Here is a 20,059-nt window from a genome sequence, read left to right as displayed (position 1 = left end):
GAGAGCTTTATTTGAAATTCAACAAAGTTATGTTAAAAACTCGACTGTTCCCAGACAGAAATATTTTCACATCTTCAGTTTAAAAAAGCAGCAGACTGAAGGCAAGGGTGAAGCAATATCATGGTTCATAAGTGTCAGCTAATACCAATCTTGCTTCCATTCAACTGTTTTCTTGAAGTGCCATTTCCTCTTATTTAATTTCATTTTCTTATTTGTATAAAGAAATGTATGTAAAGAATGATTTTAAAATTATTACTGTTATTATTAGCAGCAGCAATATCAATTCAATTTCAATTTATTTCATTTATTATAGTGCCAAATAAAAAAACAAAAGAGCTGCATCAAGGCACTTCACACACAAGTAACATCTAACATTACCAACCCCCAGAGCAAGCACACAGGTAACAGTGGTAAGGAAAAAACTCCCTCTGATGACATTGAGGAAGAAACCTCAAGCAGACCAGACTCAAAGATCGCAAAATTATACATTATATATATAATGTTATATGCAATATTACATATAACAGGTAGCTCAGTGGATGAGGAGCCTTGCTGCCAGCATGTAGACCTGGGTTTGAATCCTACTCATGCTACCTGTCTATGTCAGCAGACAAGAAACTTAATCTGCATTGTCTCAGTCCACCCAACTGTCATCCACTTGCTGCTGCGGAATCCAAAGATAAGCTCGGGATCAACTGGGACCTACGAGGGCTGTCAATAAAGTAACGGTCCTTTTTATTTTTTTCAAAAACTATATGGATTTCATTCATATGTCTTTACGTCAGACATGCTTGAACCCTCGTGCGCATGCGTGAGTTTTTCCACGCCTGTCGGTGACGTCATTCGCCTGTGAGCACTCCTTGTGGGAGGAGTCGTCCAGCCCCTCGTCGGAATTCCTTTGTCTGAGAAGTTGCTGAGAGACTGGCGCTTTGTTTGATCAAAATTTTTTCTAAACCTGTGAGACACATCGAAGTGGACACGGTTTGAAAAATTAAGCTGGTTTTCAGTGAAAATTTTAACGGCTGATGAGAGATTTTGAGGTGATTCTGTCGCTTTAAGGACTTCCCACGGTGCGAGATGTCGCTCAGCGCTCTCAGCCGCCGTCGTCAGCCTGTTCAAGCTGAAAACCTCCACATTTCAGGTTCTATTGATCCAGGACGTCGTGAGAGAACAGAGAAGTTTCAGAAGAAGTCGGTTTCAGCATTTTATCCGGATATTCCACTGTTAAAGGAGATTTTTTTAATGAAAGACGTGCGGACGGGTCCGCGCGTCGGGACGCAGCCGCCGCGACGCTCCGCCACAGGAAAAACACCTCTGTTGAAAGCCTTAAGGACAAGTTGGAACATGTCCAGCTGTTAAACAATTTCTCATATACTCACTCCACTGAAAGCCATCAAAAGCCGCCTGGATTTTACAAATGGTTATCAACACGGAGGTGTTTTTCCTGTGCCGCCGCACCGCGTTAAAAGACAATAAGCTGTTTTATTAGCAAACACCATGATGCTTACAGTTGTTCAAATAGTTTTAACAAGCAACATAATGTAAGAGTTTTGCCTTCAATTAAATACAGAATTAGACCAGTCTTGTGCAATGGTGCCTAAAATAGCTGATGGATTTTGTTTTGATCATTTTCAAACATTCTCAGAAAAAACAAAAAAAAATAGTAATAGTAGTAATAGTAGATACTGAATAAAATCTGTGATTTTCACATTGAAGGTGCTATTACTTAATTTTATGACACTAAATGTCCATTTAGCTTTCGTTTCAACAATAAAACAATGTCTGACACTCTTCACCATTCTCTGCAGCAGAAGCAATGGCAGGTGGAGCACTTTAGTAGGTCTACATGGGGAAAAAAACATACAATCACATTCTTCGTGAGAGGAATTTTTAGCTTATGAATTTTTTTTTTTTTTTGGGGGGGAGGATTTTCTGGAAAGTAGATACTGTCTGCTATCTTCAAAACACAAGCATTCAAAAATCTTATGTGGTGAACATGCATGCATGACTGTGACAGAAATGCAAGCGACAAACACTCAAATAACAACACACTCAGCGGGAGTGTTGCTTTTTTTAATGGACATATTCACACAACTAAATCAATGCGTCCTCTTGAGAAATGAGGAAAATAGTGTCTCAATTAAATTTTTTGCCTGCTACAGAGGACATAATGATGAAAAAGCCTTTTAGAGGAGAAACAAAGGAAAGGAGATAAAACTTTTTTCCACAAAATTTGTCAAGAACACATCTTTGTGCTTGTGCCTAATAGTAATAATAATAAAAAATAATAATAGTAATAATAGCAATCATCAAAGACATGCAGGTTAGCTGAATTAGTGACTTGAACTTGACTGTACAGATGAATGTGTTTGTCTGGCTATATGTGTTGGCCCTGCAATACACTGGCAGTATGTCCAGGTTGTACCCTTCCTGGCATAGACTGCAGCCCCCCTGTGGTCCTTAACTTGGAACAAACAGGTTTAGAAAGTGGACAGAAAAACAAATTAACACATTAGAATAAAAAAAACAACCATCTATGATTATAGAGGCCAAGAACAGAAACATTTTAAGCCTGTTTTTATAAATCTCAGTCAGTCTTGACTGCTTATTTCCAGCCAGTCGAGTGTTCTACAGCATTGATGGATCCAAATTGCTGTTTTCCTCCTAACCTTGGGAACAAACAGCAGGTCAGCCCTGTAACTAGCTAACTAACTGCAGCTTGGTGTCCTGTTTTTCAACAGTCTATAGACACCCATACAGTCCCTGCCCTGTGGAAATGTTCTATGATCATCCCGGTGCCCAAGAAGGCAAACCCCAGTGAAGACAATGATTTTAGGCCTATAGCATTGACATCAGTTGTGATGAAATGTTTCGAGAAATACATTGTGAGCAGGCTGAAAATAGATGTAGATGGCAAATTAGATCCATTTCAGTTTGCTTACAGGTGAGGGCGATGCACAGATGATGCGATTTCCACCATCATGCATCTTGTTTTAAAACATCTTGATGACATGCCCGATTACTTTTTATTGACTTCAGCTCCGCCTTTAATATGCTTCAGCCATACTTACTAATTCAGAAACTTAAAGCGTTGGATGTCAACCCGTCACTTATACAGTGGTTTCACTCTTTTTTGACAAACAGAACACAGCAGGTTAAGATAAATTCTAGCCTGTCCCAAATCAAAGACATCAGTACTGGAGCACCACAGGGATGTGTGAGCTCACCTGTTCTTTTTACTTTATATACTAATGAGTGTTCAGCCAAGCACCCTGGGAACTATATTTTTAAATATTCAGACGACTCAGCACTTCTGTGCTTACTTCAACAGAATGATGATTTGAATATCTATCATTCAGAGGTGAGGCAGTTTGTTGAGTGGTGTGATTCCAGTTACCTTACTTTAAATGTTAAAAAGACAGAGGAAGTAATTTTTGATCCAAAGTTAGTTGGCAATCACAACCCTGTAATTATACACCAGCAACCAATCACACAGGTGCAATCGTACAAATATCTTGGTGTCTGTATAGACAGTTCCCTTACATGGAACACTCATGTTGACTGGTTATGTTCCCGCTTGAATTAACGACTCTATTTTCTACGGCGTTTGCGTTTTCATGGAGTCGACCAAAAAATTATGTCACTGTTTTATCAGGCAGTTCTTGAAAGCATTCTAAGATATGGCATAACCACTTGGTTTGGGAACCTTCCTGTGTCCCTAAGATCAAAATTAAACTACCTTGTTCTCACAGCAATGAAAATCATTGGTTTGAAACAGTATAACAATCCTCAGTCAATTTTTGATCAATGCGTGATGAAGCAAGCAGACAGAATTCTTTCTGACTCCTCCCATGTTCTGCACACGCAATACGAGTTGCTACCATCGGGCCGGCATTTCAGAGTCCCCCATTGCAGACTGAATAGATATAGGAACTCTTTTGTTCCTATATCAATCATAGCCCTTAACAAATATCATAATAAACACCGCTAACAATCAGGCACATTAGGAGGTTTTAGTATTTGTATGTTTTTTTTTATTTATTTTTATTCTTTATTTATGTATTTATTTATTGTTGTGAACTGTTTATATCTTGTATCTTTGTATGGGTCATGATTTTGAAAGTATCTATCTATCTATCTATCTATCTATCTATCTATCTATCTATACAGGGCACAAGCTGGCACATATGGCTGAGTCAGTTCAGGCGCTGTACAATGATTCAATATGTTGAAGGGCACCATCACAATTTTGTAATCCACCATCACACATGAACAGAGAAGCTTATAATGGAGTAATTAATTTTCAAAGTAATTAAATTTCAAAGCATCAAAATTCAACCTGCCATAGTGTTATCTGCAGAATAGGGATGTGTATTGATAAGATTTTACCAATATCAAGGCCATTATCGATTCTGCTCTTCGTTCCGATTCCTTATCGATACCTCCTGTGAATTTTCTGTGTACTAAAAGTAGGCTTTACAGGTTTTCTATGTCAACAACATTTTATTGAGTCTTAAAGTAAAGCAATATGAAATTGGTAACTGGATCCTTGATCTCTGGACATGAATAGAAATAAACAAAATCTGTAGTTTTTGTCAAAAGTATTTCCATTAATGAGACAAATTTAAGTTCATAGCTTCTGAGCTGTTGTCTTGCAGCCGGCTGGGCTGCAAGTCAAGATCAATTCATAAAGAACAGAGGATGTCTCATTTTATTGTTAGAAAGAGGTGTCATTTGATTTAAAACAGTGACACGCTTTGAAGTTATTCATTCTGACCAGACACTATCTTTCTAACTTTACTCGGCAGAGAGCCACACAGCATTTAGAGTTGTGCAAATGGAAGAGAGGATGATTCTCATTTCTTGTCCGCAACAAGACAAAAGTCCCAGTTAGTGATGTTAATCCGCACAAAGGTGACTCGTGATTGACATCTTTAAATGGCTTTGAGAGGGGTTAATGAAGAAATTGCGGACCTACCACTTCTGAAAAGCAGCAAAGCAGAGAACCAGTGAAGCAGTGGGTCAGAGCACTGCTTTGTTGCTTCAAGCTTCAATCAGATCCGCTGCAGAAGCAGTTGATTGCAGACCCAAAAGTAATGATCATTTTCCAAATAAACAGCCTCAAACACAACGGCCACTCCAGCGTAATGTAAACTGAAGGACCGGTAAGGGAATCATTATCAAAAAAGGCTATTGATGTTGGTGGATCGAATAATTTCTTAACAATTCTTGAAAAGAACCAGTTTTTGATACCCAAACCTACTGCAGACAATTCATAATTTTATGTGGTAAGACAGCAAATAATACTTTACAAATGTAGTATTATTTAACACTTAGTACACCTCAGTCAATGTGAAGTCCAGCATAATTGGTGACTGAATAACGATCAATTTTCCCGTAAACTGTAGGTCAAGACCATGGGTCTTCAGTTGTTTTCTTCTCTGCCACAACATACATCACTAAAATTATTATAATGAACATGTGTTATGACTGATCATGTTGATCTATTTCTCAGAACAACCGAGTCTTTTGGCAGTTCATGGTGGCATTCCAAAAAGTACATTAATCTATGGGTTTGTGGTGAAAATGGGAAGCTTTTAGTGATGGGGCACAATTTCATTTTGTGATGGGGGCATGAAATGTGGGGTCACAGGAGGACTGGGGGGTTATGGTTAGGTTTACGCTATGGTTAGAGTTAAGAGAAGGGGGAGGATTGTAAATGGCAAAATAAAAAATAAAGTGTCACCAAAATGTAGAGCTTTTTGTGACGGGGGCACAAAAAACATGAGACTGGGCTGCTCATAACAAATAGATGACATTCAATCTTCAATTAGCTTGGATCCATTCCCAGGATGCACCATTGAAAGCAAAATGAAGAACATCTCATCACCTGTTCAGGTGATTTGTGGTTACCTCCTTACTGACCTAGTTGACCTATTTTCCCAAAAAGAATAAGTCAGTCACCAATCTTCAAAAGACTTCAGGAACATTCTAAGATGCATTGCTGACATTCCTAAGGTCACTTGAGGGATGGTGTGTTTACATGATCACATTTACAGAGGGACATAGAGACAGACAGGAGGCTGACAAAATTGTGACTTTTCCTGTCAGCCAAGGGGTAATAATCAATTCCAGAGGACATCCAAGCATCAGTCAGTGTCTGATGTATTTCTGAAAGGAACAGGGTGGTCCACTCCTAATCAGTGAAAGCCACTTGTTCAATTAATTTTGCCTCCTTAAGAATTGCGGACAATACACGTTCAAATAAGACTTAATACCATCTACTTGACTTATATGGAATCCATCAAAATAAAGTTGACAGTTTGCACTATGAGCTCAAATTCATCACTTGCTTTCTTCTTTACAATGCTGTGAGAGAAAATGACAATAAGCAAAATATTGTCCACGCCCTGATATAGGGATCAAATGCCGTAGTTAACACTGGCGCACGGGGGCGTGGTTTGGTTCCGGCTTCACCGGGAATCGTTGAAAAATTATTCAACATGTCGAATAATTCCGGGAGCGCTCCCGGAGAAGTGGCCTGACGACGGAGACAACGCAAACAACTGCGTTTGATACTTTTTAATCGCCGTGCCATCCCGCCCCTTCCTGTAGTGCCGCAGTTTACACTGCCGTAATTGGCGGCCAGCGTTGTATCCCTAACCAACGGCGTGTAAAATGTCGATAAAGCCCACATCGGCGTCCTCAAAGGCGTTTTAACCGGCGACAGAGGCAGACAAAACGGCAGCGCTAGCGGACAGTACGCTGTTCTAAATGCCACCTCCCGGTTAATGGCGTTCCAAACGGCCGATAGGCGACGGTCAGTATAAAAACGCTAGCACGCTGCATGCAGGTCTCTCACTCGCAGCCAACTCCAGATATTTTTGCACAGAAGCTCCAGTATGCCTCCTAAAATAAAATTGGCAGCGGCAAGGACTTACCAAGAGGTCTGGTTCAGGGGTAGCCCTGTGGTGGAAACGAGCAACACGTTGAGGAGGGGGAAAAGAAAAGGCTGAGGTGAGCTCCCTGTCACTCCCTCCCCCTGCACTGACAGCTGCTTCAGCCTATTATACTCTGGGGGCGGTGCCTATAAGCAAAAGTTCCTGAAGTAACAGGATTTGCCTGGATAAATCCAGCGGTACACAGGGCATTATTGGCGGCAGCAGAACACCGCCGTTCTCACGCGCGTCTTAACCTGCGATTGTAAAGGATAGAACTGAGTATTAACCCCCATTGCCTGACGTGTGCCGGATGCTACGGCGTCAAAACGTCACTTTATTCGGCGGATTTAGCTGCGTTTTATCTGCGTATTTGCAGCTAGTACGGTGCTCAAAACGCAGGCGAAATGCTCCGCCCCTTTCCACCGCGAAAACAGCTGGAACTACCGCGAACATCGGTCTACGTACTACCCGCGGACAAAACTGTCTATGTGTAACCTCCCACACTTTATGACATTGTGCACACAAATTACTATTCTGTGCATACCAAACACAATTTTGTTGTTATGCTTTGATTGATTTTGTTTGCATGAGATAAGTATTAATACAAAAACCACACCAATCAATAAATTCCCCATTAAGACAACCACTGTTTCAAGGAGGCCAACACTAATACTTTCATACGACACATTTAAATACACTCAGATTCTCATTTGGGAAGAAGAAAAAGTAAGTCCTATACAGGCCCTGAGGCTCATTGTTGCCAGTGCCCCAAATTCTGCAGTGTAAACCACATTAAAGCCTATGACTCCCCCTGGATGGGACATCAATCCATTGCAGGTTACTTCCCTAACCAAGGCCAGTCCCATTTATAGCAGGGGGAACTGGGCCAATGCAGATGGGATGTGTTTTCCAAGGACACAGATGCATAACATGACTGGGAATTGAACCCAAGTCTCCTTAACTCCTCAATTCTTTATCTCAGTAAGCTACCTGTTTCACAGTTTCTGCTCTTTATTTAGGATTTATTTATTACATCAGGGTTCTAGCACAGATCTGTGAGTACATCGTTTCCTACTGACAGTTCACTTAGCTGCAGGACCGGACTTTCTCCCCAAAGCACAAAGTTCAGCACACCTTCGCCATGCTCCAATTAAATAAAACATAATTAAATTGTGGCTATCCATAACTATTACCAAGTAATAGCTTTAAACAGGGCTGACTGGAATGTACAGAGCCCCAGACGTAGGAATGAACAACTTGGTCAATAAGTGGATTTGCTGCCAGAATTATTTAACTTGTGCGCATGAAGTAATCGAAGGGGAACAAATGGATCAAAACATGCAAATGAATTTATCAAAATGTGAAAAAGAACTATCTAATCTGTAGATGTTAGTTAAATTGTGGAAATACATTGCACAAAAATTGTCTTGTGCTGATGATGCCATAAAATATGGCTTTGATTTATATATTTTTGGTTCCCTGGAGCATTTTTGTTCCTTATCATACAGCAGAACCCCTTTGAAAACTCATATTATGAATAAAACGTCCTTGGAAAATAGAAAAAAAGACCTGCATAGAGTTGTATCCCCTTAAGGCTGTTGCAGTACAACATTAATGACGAGCAACAAGTCTTAATAAGCCACCTCCACTGTATAATGTGATGAAGTAAACAGCAATTACATCCAAATAAGACTCGGCACCATCTTGATCCCTTTGATCTGTGCCATCACGCTGTTTTTCTGGACACACATACACACACACACACACACACACACACATCCCAATAAGATTAGAGAGAGAGTCACACAGTTCGCACAAATCTATTCAATGAAATCCCAGTAAGCTTCAAGTATTATCTCAATAAAGGATGCAGGGCAGATAACTAATCCAGTTTAATATAGAAGGAAATATGCTCCAGGACACACACTCTCACAATCATTTATTCTGGTGCCCTATCTGGATTGACTCCAGAGACCTGATCAGTGTTGATTCCCCTGTGCGATCATTGATGCTCTGAATCTTTGACCTCATGTCACCTCTCATACGCAAACTCAATGAGAACATCCCACCACCCCCAGCACTCCCATCTAGGAAATCTTCTATTTCACAATCTCTTTATACTCTGTGCTTCTGGTGTCTATAATCCTTTTTGTGCTCAGAATAAAGATGTAAACAGGACAGTCCCTCAGAGCTGAGGATTAGTTAAAGGCCCTTTTCCCCTTACAAGTTGACAAGGGTGTACAGAAGTGGAGATGTCATGATCTGTAGCATCTATATGAGTCTTAAGGGGCCCAGAGTGTCGTATATAAAGGATTATACTGTTATACCTGTCAGATATTAATCTTTCTATGCACACTGCATATATTACTCTGTGTGGATTTTGCTGACAATGTGAGAACAATTCTGGTGCTGCAGACAAAAAAAAAAAAAAATCACAGAAAATCACCTGGGGAATGAGTTCCATCCAGCTCGCCCAGAGGCTCCAGCTGGTGACATTTCAGTCACAGCTCCATCTCCTGAGGCTGCTGGATGTCTGCTTTTTGGAGAAAAATCCAAAGGCCCCTAACTGCTACCACTCACAGGTTTACAAATGGAAATACACCAGTGACTAAAGGTTTGAGCTGACATGAAACAACAAAATGAACCAAAGCCAAACAAAAACAAAACAATCACATTTATTGACACATTTTCAGAAAAGCAGAGGATGTGAACTGTATTTCTGAATGTGTGATGAAGCATGTTCACAACATACTAGATAATAACAACACTAATAATATAATTAGTAATTAAGATTTTGTCACATCCACGGCACAGTATTAAAATGAGGCCTCATGAAGCATCTTTTTTTTTTATTATGAGCTCACTAGATGGTAGTGTTTTCAAAGAAAAGTGAAGTGCAATGTGCTTTGAACGCTGTTTTTTTTTTTTTTTTAATTGACCACAATCTGTCAAATGTGTCACAGTGTATCAAACGGACATCACTATAGATTATTCCACGTTGTCTAAATTTGTTGAGAAAAAAATATATCCAGCCAATGTTTTCTTAAGCTTTGGAAAACCAAGTAAATCTGCATCCTGAGAATGTAGCGTATGTGATGGCACATAAGGATTTATAAGTTCCATAAAATAATCAGATGTGCAGCCTTTTAGATCCTTAAGACTTAGGAAGAGAACCTTAAAATTTGTGGTCACTCTCAAAGGGAGGCACATCAAATCTGCTAATTTTAGTCAAAACTCTAGAAGCAATATTCTAAGTCATCTCATGTGGAAAGTCAGAAAATAAAACTATACAACAGGTCCATTGTAGAGAACACAAAACCTTGATTCAATATCTCAGAATCTGCCATAGACTGAATACAACTAATCATCGCAGTGTTGCACAAAGGAAATGTAGTGACATTTTCAGCAAGTGTAGAGTGAGTAGGTCTTTGGATAAGGACCTGGCCTGCTAATATGGAGACCTGGGTTTGATTCCCACCCATGCAGTTTGGGGGAATTAGGGACTTTCACCTGCTTCATGCTGCGGAGTCCAGAGATAAACACCAACAGTCGTCTGGGACAACTTAAAACTTATTGCTTCTTATAATATACAGGGTATAGCTCAAAAAACAATGTTTGATTATTATTATTTTTTTAACTATGTCAAGGTTATGAATCACAGGGTCACCCACTGACAGTAAATTGATCATGAAGATGCTTGCCTAACAGCAGCAACAATCATTTCAGTCTTAGTTCAGAAATTCATAATTAGAACACTTGTAGCCAGAAAAGCCTCCAGTTCTCCAATATGAGTGATATTACCAACAATGAGGTTGTTCATTTGGTGAATTGAGCTACTCTAGCGTATTGCATGTGAAATTGTTGCTTCAGATATAATTATGATATTAATACAGTTATAATGGTAACAGTTTTTTGTTTTGTTTTGTTTTAATATAGATTGCAGTAAGAATACAATTTGCAAGATATCACATGCATGTCGATCTCCAGCCAGTCATCTGAAAGTGCAGTATAAGTGAGGATTACAGGACATATTAAACACTGTTACACTCCAAGTTGTGCAGCAGATAAGCAAATATTTACAGAGGAATTCTTCACATGGTGATGCAAACACAAAATCTGGCACCAATACTACTTAGACATTACTCTTGAAAAAGCAGGGTGTTCACTTGAATTTTCAGTAGGTGGCCAGGTAGGGGTCAATTAAAGAATGACATTGGGGTCAAAATTTAAAATGTGCCAATCATATTGAAAGGTATTCCATATTATTTGTCTGATCATACAGATTTCAAAAAGGGTATAGTTTGGACCATCTATGACTGAATTGTATGGAGTTATGGAACAGCGAAAATTGTGACAAAGGTTGATTTCAGTTTGTACCGGGATCAAAAGTTAAAGTTGCTCCAGTTTTGGTAAAAAGTGATGCAAATTATTGGTTGATAATTGGTTGGATTCATGGCTATTTATGTAAGATGAGATGTGGTCCGGGACTTTCCTGGTGCATTATTATCAATCTCCACAAAAGTGAAGGACAGACTGAACAGTTTCTCCCTTATGATAAAAGGTACTGCAAATGATGAATTGCAATACGTTCATTCATTGAAAAAGTTGTGTGCCAACTTTAAACTCAAACTCAAGGTTTGAATCAGCTGTGCCTTGGTCAGAAAACAACCTTCACACATCACAGTAGATGCCACCAGTCTCATCTTCCAGTATTATGTGTCTTGTCTCTTGTCTTCCTATCTCATGTGCCTTCAAATCCATTCATCCCCATCAGCACATGCTGATAGTTAAAAGGAATGACACTTAATATAATTTGTTGATTTAATGTTTGGCCCAAACATTTTCATTAATAATGCGACTCATTAACCCAGCTCCTTGGTGGCCAGTGCCGTTGTGTGCACTGATATTTCCTGCCACTTCAATAGCTATATTTTGGGAGACATGCCCCCAACGGGACTTGCACTTTGCACCTTAAACCATGAAATATAGATGGTGAAGACAAGACCTGTGAGTCTTGTGAGAAATGCTGACTGAAGTTCATCCAATTTTACAGCTATAAGTTGCCACTCAAAACTATTCTCCAGTTTGATTTTTGTCCTTATGTCAGTGGCTTTACTCCAGTGATAATATTCTCCAGTGAGAAATAGACACTATTGACCCTGCTACATGAGGGAACCATTTGAATATGCTCTCACTTCACCTCATTTGTTTCCTGTTCCTTTTGCTGAGCATCCCAAGGAAACCATTCCATAAAGCAGAAAAGCTGAACCTTGGATAAAAAAAACCCACCTCTGCTCCTTCTTGTTGGTTTGATAACTCCTCTACACAGGCAGAGGTAGAGGATACCCAAGTTTTAGTAAAAGCCTCGAGGCATCTCTCCGGGTTTGCTACAAGAAATCGAAACAACCTGAATTGCTTTGATCACAACCTCATCTTAGAGCAAGCAGTAATCTACTCTGTGTTACCGTGGCACCTATCTTCTGAAAAACTCTCATTTTCCTGCCTTCAACCCCCGGAATATGGTCAAATCGCTAAAAGATTGCATCTCTTTTTTTTTTCACATCTCAAAGCAACCTTTAATCTTACTGTGCACTGACAGGAAAAAAAAGAAGCTCAGCTGGCAGTTGCAAATCTTTTCAACCTGCCTTAAAAATAATTTAAAGGATGTATTGTTCTCACGAATAATCAGGCAAACTCTGATGGTTTCAGTAGACACCCCAAATCTTCAAGAGGATGATGGCTCAGCATCAGTTAAATGTGAAATCAAGTTCTGATACAAAAAGAGCAACTTGAGTTGCTCTTGAGAGAGGAAATCCAGCAAAATTCAGGTAAATCCATCAAAATCACAAATGCTGCCAAGACAATCTTATCTTAACCTCAGCTCATTACAGTTGACCTTCAGCACTGAATGAAAAGTGAAAGTTGTTAACATCTATGTATCTTTCATATATGTATTCATGAAAACATATACTTGAAAACACACACACACACACACACACACACACACACACACACACACATATATATATATATATATATATATATATATATATATATATATATATATATACAGTAGTGTTCAGAATAATAGTAGTGCTATGTGACTAAAAAGTTTAATCCAGGTTTTGAGTATATTTATTATTGTTACATGGGAAACAAGGTACCAGTAGATTCAGTAGATTCTCACAAATCCAACAAGACCAAGCATTCATGATATGCACACTCTTGAAAATTGGGCTATTAGTAAAAAAAGAAAAAAAGGGGGTGTTCACAATAATAGTAGCATCTGCTGTTGACGCTACAAACTCAAAACTATTATGTTCAAACTGCTTTTTTAGCAATCCTGTGAATGACTAAACTAGTATTTAGTTGTATAACCACAGTTTTTCATGATTTCTTCACATCTGCGAGGCATTAATTTTGTTGGTATGGAACCAAGATTCTGCTCATTTACTAGTGTGCTTGGGGTCATTGTCTTATTGAAACATCCATTTCAAGGACATGTCCTCTTCAGCATAAGGCAACATGACCTCTTCAAGTATTTTGACATATCCAAACTGATCCATGATACCTGGTATGCGATATATAGGCCCAACACCATAGTAGGACCCTTGGACCACCATAGTAGGCCCTTGGACCCAAAAAGAACAATTTTACTCTCATCAGTCCACAAAATATTCCTCCATTTCTCTTTAGGTCAGTTGATGTGTTCTTTGGCGAATTGTAACCTCTTCTGCACGTCTTTTATTTAACAGAGGGACTTTGCGGGGATTCTTGCAAATAAATTAGCTTCACATAGGCGTCTTCTTACTGTCACAGCACTTACAGGTAACTTCAGACTGTCTTTGATCATCCTAGAGCCGATCAATGGGTGAGCCTTTGCCATTCTGGTTATTCTTCTATCCATTTTGATGGTTGTTTTCCATTTTCTTCTATGAGTCTCTGTTTTTTTTTTTTTTGTCCATTTTAAAGCATTGGAGATCATTGTAGATGAACAGCCTATAATTTTTTGCACCTGCGTATAAGTTTTCCCCTCTCCAATCAACTTTTTAATCAAACTACGCTGTTCTTCTGAACAATGTCTTGAACATCCCATTTTCCTCAGGCTTTCAAAGAGAAAAGCATGTTCAACAGGTGCTGGCTTCATCCTTAAATAGGGGACACCTGATTCACACCTGTTTGTTCCACAAAATTGACAAACTCACTGACTGAATGCCACACTACTATTATTGTGAACACCTCCTTTTCTCCTTTTTTTTTACTAATAGCCCAATTTGATAGCCTTAAGAGTGTGCATATCATGGATGCTTGGTCTTGTTGGATTTGTGAGAATCTACTGAATCTACTGGTACCTTGTTTCCCATATAACAATAAGAAATATACTCAAAACCTGGATTAATCTTTTTAGTCACATAGCATTACTATTATTCTGAACACTACTGTGTGTGTATATATATATACATATATATATATATATATATGTGTGTGTGTGTGTGTGTGTGTGTGTTAGGGTGGTTCAAAAAAATAAAAGTTGGAAATTCATTACTCTCACCCCTTCATTTTCTGATGCTTTGGGAAAAAAGAAAGCCTGCCAAATATTTTTGTCATACATTAATATTTAGAGGTAGCACATCATAGCTGAAGGTTGAAAATATATCAATTATCGCTGCCCGAGTGCCCGTGCAATAGGTTATCCATTATCCAGTATCTAATCACATCACTTATAAAGAGGATAGAAGTTAACCACCTGAGTGTAACTAAAGTATAATTTTATATTCAATTTAAAACTATACCTTGGTTTAAATATTTCTCACAAACAACATACTTTCAAAAATGTTATTTAGGCTACAAGCTGAAAATTTTGCTTCAATTCACAGCTTCTTTTCTTTCAGATCTTTGGTGATGGTGAATCTAACATGAGATAAATGTAAAAAGAGACACTTGCTGACTTAACATGCTTAACCATTAACTGGAAACTTCAGTAAAACATGTCAGCTACTAGAAGTAGAACATTTGTATACCTTATTGGTTCCACCGACTGAAATAAAGGGAAACAAATTGCCCTCAAATGGGCAAATACTCAAGGTATTTTTCTTCAAACACACTGATTTGAAGAAAACTGTCCATGATGCTGCTGTGACCTCTATAGACATGGCAATTCCTTTTTGGGAGAGAGCTAGAATCCCACTGATGGCAAAGCAGCATCTGATCACAAAGTTAGAAAAGGTGTTCGGAAAATGGAAAACATTGAAAAAGACCAAGAATCGCAATACAGACAAGCAGAAGAAAGATGAAACAGTGTTTTGTGAATCTTTGGAGGACTTGTTTGACATGGCACATCAGGATGTCCTAACAATGATAAAGTTTGAAGATGACAGACAGTTCCTACTTGCTCAGCGAGAGAAAGGTAGAGGATGCATGACAGGCATAGATAAAATACAAACTGCCAAAGAACAAAGAGCAGAAAAAAGGAAAGCTGCAGAAGCAAAATACAAAGAGAAACTGGAGGAGCCTGGACCATCTAATGTCTCACTACCTGACACTGTCTCCAGCCAGAGTGAAGAGAACACAGAAAGTCCAGATGAAGAATTTGTTATGCCAGTGCCACAAAAAGCCAGTAAAATTAAAGCTGTTGTAACACCAGGACTTGCAGCAGCATTGCATAGGACCAAAACAACAGACAGAAGTGCCACCTATATTCTGACTGAAACGGCAGCAAGTCTTGGTCATGATGCAAGCAACTTAAATATCATTATCATGTAAAGGATGTTCTCTTATGTTACACAGCTGTATAATTGGTTCTTGTGCTGATTCATACATTTTTGAATATTAAGTACTGCAAGGCATAAAGAATATTATTGTTTGGAGCTAGATCAAAATATATGTGGAAATATATAAAGCATAGACTTATTTAAATTTATCAATAATGAAACAGTATTTCATCAATAAAATGAAAATGCAATGTTTGATTGTTACAAAATCTTCGCTACCCCAGTATGTAGGTATTGTAGGAGCATGATACATGTACGAGAATAACTGCATCTCACAATTCATGTTTTAGTGTTAACTATTTTATGGGATATAAAAAGATTTGATTTTCCAATGTATTGCCATAATTTCTGTCCTGACATATCAATATTAAACTGACAGAAATAATTTGGAAATATCTGGAAATGACCATACTATATGACAAAGTTATTGCGAGCAAAATCTTTAAGGGCTGTGTGCTACCAGTAAAAATTATTAGAGTTTTATGAAATTGTACATGATGTGTTTTTATGTTAGGTACAACAAATTTAGAGGGTGAGACTTTTTGACCATTTTTATGGACCACCCTAGTGTGTGTGTGTGTGTGTGTGTGTGTTCTCCACTCAGATTGCAATAGCCAATCAATGATTAGCCTTTCTGTCCATCATTTACCTGTATTTTGGCATGCTTGGTGCCAGAAAGTTATGTTGGATCCAAAAGGATCCAAAACGGCTAGGACCAAAAGTTATTTTGGATTGGTTCCCACTGACCAATAGTGTTAGAGCTTACCGCCAATCAGAACGCGGCATACAAAGGTCAGGAACTAGTTGACAGACACTGGTTGAAAAAATGGCAACAAACATGTCAACAACAGCAGAAAATCATCTGCCAGCGAGGCTTGCTGAGTTCACAGAGGAGGAACTGGTGGAAATATCGAACTCCAAGGATGCCAAAAACACTAAGAAGGTACTCTGAATCAATCATATGCTGTTCACAACAAAATAAATTGATCTAATTTACTTGACTCTTTGTTGTTTGCTTAATTTGGGAAGGGGGTGGAGAACATAACAATTGATGGATGGCAAGTCATCCAACATAAAGAAATCCAATATTTCTCTATGTTGGACTCCTTACCATCCATTATTTGTATTATTTGTATTATATATATATATATATATATATATATATATATATATATATATATATATATATATATATATATATATATATATATATGAGATAGGTGAAACAATATTTCAGTTCTTAAAAGAAGTATAAAGTAAGACATTTTCTGTATTCTCTCCAACATTGTGATTATTTTCGGGATTGCCATTAATTTGTTTACATAATCAATATCCTCAGGTGCAATATTGTTATCACAAGAGTCTTCCAACTTTTTGTTGTTTTCATCATTGTAGTTGCTGGGATGATTACACTAAACATGTTTAACATTATCATGTCCCCATTATGGTTGTTGCATTATAGTCATGGCTTCCATCACCATCTTTGTAATCACCCCTGCCATGCCTGCCATGTGAATGACCGTCATCATCATGACCATTATGGCATGGTGCCTTTCACTGTCACAGTTGCCATCATCATTAGAAACATCATCATTATCAGTGTCATCACTAGCCCCATTTCTGTGTTTTCAGCATTAAGATCTTGTCTGTTGCCATCATCAAATAGTCATCACAATCCCCCTCATGGATACTTTGTGTCAAATGAGCGCTTACTTACGGAGAGTCAGATGAGGAGTATAATGTGCATTGTGGGGAAACATCAGGTATGACACTTTGGCATTGTGGAGTGGTTCTCTCAGCATGATTGAGCACATGACCCAGTGGCAGAGGAAGACCAGTGGGGCACCCTGATCCATTATCTGTCGGCAGCAGAGAGGTGGTGCCTTTTGTGAGGTGGGCATGGACTGGATACCAGCCTGGGAGGTTGTCATCCAAGACCCAGGACAGTTTCATAGTGTAGTGGATCGATGTGTGGCAAAAAGCACACACTCTCAACCTTGATGTGATTTGGTACAAACTGTCAACATCATTATCGCCATTAATACTTACCCTGTTGTCTTCATGTTTATCATCATGACTGTCACCATCAACAATGTTGTTAAGTGAATCAACATATCTATAAGCATTCATGTAGTGAATAGTTTCACCAAGGTCCAGCAGTCTGCTATATGTATATCTGGCATTTAACAAGCTGAAATGCAGGTTTAACCAATTGCAACTAACATGGAAATCAAAGGAAGATCATTCAAATATATGAATTGGAAGTGATCCTGGATTCACATCTGTCTACATAAAGCAAGAAATGTCTTTGTGTTGGTATGTGGCTCGTATAGCTCTCTGACTGTTTGTCAGATCGACTTCAGCTTTCGGATATTGCTTGCACATGTCACAATGATGTGCATCCTTTATTATGAAAATATTGGGAATTAATTTTCAAAACCTTAATTTTGAACCTTTGGCATGGCTTGCTGATGTTACTGGTAGTAAAGTTAAACAACAGCAAATATTTCATGTTGCTAGCACCGTTTCATTATAAAACATTTGATGCCAGCTTCCCAGCAAATACCTTTACTGTGAAAAGCATGCTGTCAGTGTTCCTTGCAACTGAAATTAACTTGACAACACTAAGGAGACAGCTAAAATCCATTTTTTGACACTAACAAATTTCCCACTATTTGCATTTCATAAGCTGAATAAAATATATTTTCCCACAATTTCTACATTTCATTAATTACATACATTTTATTTGCTCTGAGTCCAGGAGGCGGGATACTGATTTGCTGTTTCAGATATTCTAAATGTTCTGTTTAATTTTGTCTGACTCTGTTCCAATAACCTGTTTAATAGGTATCCTTTTATTTTCATATAATTGATAAAAAATTATTTTTTAAACAATATGAAATACAATATTCAAATAATAATATAACATAAGTACACCTCTTTCTACACCCCACCTTCAAACGCAGCCTCATGCGACCATCCATGAGAAATCTACTTAAGCTCCCAATTTTCTATAGGAATACAAACTTCCTACGGGAACTGCACTGGTCTGTCTTAATGAGCTCTATATTTCACCCAGTGCAAACTGGTGTATGGAAGGTTCATGAATCATATACATCCTGTGCACAGAGATGTGCATTAGCATAGTGATTCTCAACCGGGGTGCCGCGGCACCCTAGGGTGCCGTGATCGATCGTCAGGGGTGGCGTGGGTATTTTTCATATTCACGATTATTTTTCATATTCGCGATTACCGTGAATTATTTATTTTATCCACAAAGCATAAAACGACTCAGAATCTGATGTCAAATGTGCTGCAGCCTCGCTCTCATCTTAAGGCGGGACAATAACAAGGAGGCTGACGGCCGATTAAAACAGTGCCGTCTCCTTCAAAAGCCGTCTAAAATGCGGAGCTGTTGGTGTGTGTGTCTGTGCCTGTGTGTGTGCGCGCGCGCGGAGTTAACAGGCTGCAGACTGCGAGGGAGGGGGGTGGGTGAGGGAGATTCCTGAATGCAGGTGCGACACGTTCAGTGCGCAGCAAGCGCGGAGCAGAGAGAGGATTTTAACCCGAGTGAACGTTAACAAAACGGAAACATGAAGCTGCCTTTACTTCTCTCTGAACTTTCTTTAAAGGTGTGATTCTGCTGTTACCGTCCTGTTCACACCATGTGCGCGTCGTATGCTGAATTTATGAGATCATGCGATGAAATAAATGGTCAAATATCTTTAAAAACATATTTAAAAAATGAGAATATATGAATGAACTGAGCCACAAAAAAAAAACAATGTTCAGACGCAGAGATCACAAAAAGCAGGTGAGAACTCTGAACTTTAACAGCTGTTATTTTCCAAAGGTATTTATTTGTTCAATCTTGAGCTTAATGCAGTGTTTAAGCACAAAACGTGACTGATGAGGAGAAACAATTTCAGAAATGCAACAGAAACAACCACAAATCAGAAAAAGTTGGGACTGTATGTAAAATGAAGATAAAAATAAAAATGTTGCACCATTCCCAGTTTCTCCACTCACAGAAGCCAAACGTTCTTCCAGAGTTGTGTAATTATACTACAATAGTAGAATATAAAGAAGTGAAAAAAAAAAAATAGACAATATATTCGTCAATCGCAATTATTTGTCTGACAATTATTCGTCTCCAGAAATTTGTAATCGTGACAGCCCTATTTGAGGTCAGAGCGCAAAATGCTTGAGGATTTTCGAAATGCGGTGTTTTCTGTATCGATTTTCTATTGCGATAATTGGGTTCTGCGCAAAACCAGAGGTAATAGCATTATAATATTTTGGTTGGTGGTGTGCCGCAGGATTTTGTAAATACAAAAAGGGTGCCGC

At 38.6% G+C, this 20,059-nt stretch overlaps 1 protein-coding gene across 3 annotated transcripts in view; it reads left to right on the top strand.

The window, feature by feature from the left end:
• The window catches only part of nlgn1 (neuroligin 1), a 991,517-nt gene that overhangs the window by 462,408 nt on the left and 509,050 nt on the right, over window positions 1–20,059 (top strand). The gene's annotated exons all lie outside the window — the stretch shown is intronic.

Source organism: Thalassophryne amazonica, chromosome 10 (genome assembly GCF_902500255.1).
Source record: "Thalassophryne amazonica chromosome 10, fThaAma1.1, whole genome shotgun sequence".
In the NCBI taxonomy this organism is placed as follows: Eukaryota; Metazoa; Chordata; class Actinopteri; order Batrachoidiformes; family Batrachoididae; genus Thalassophryne; species Thalassophryne amazonica.
This window is presented reverse-complemented; position numbering and strand designations above follow the sequence as displayed.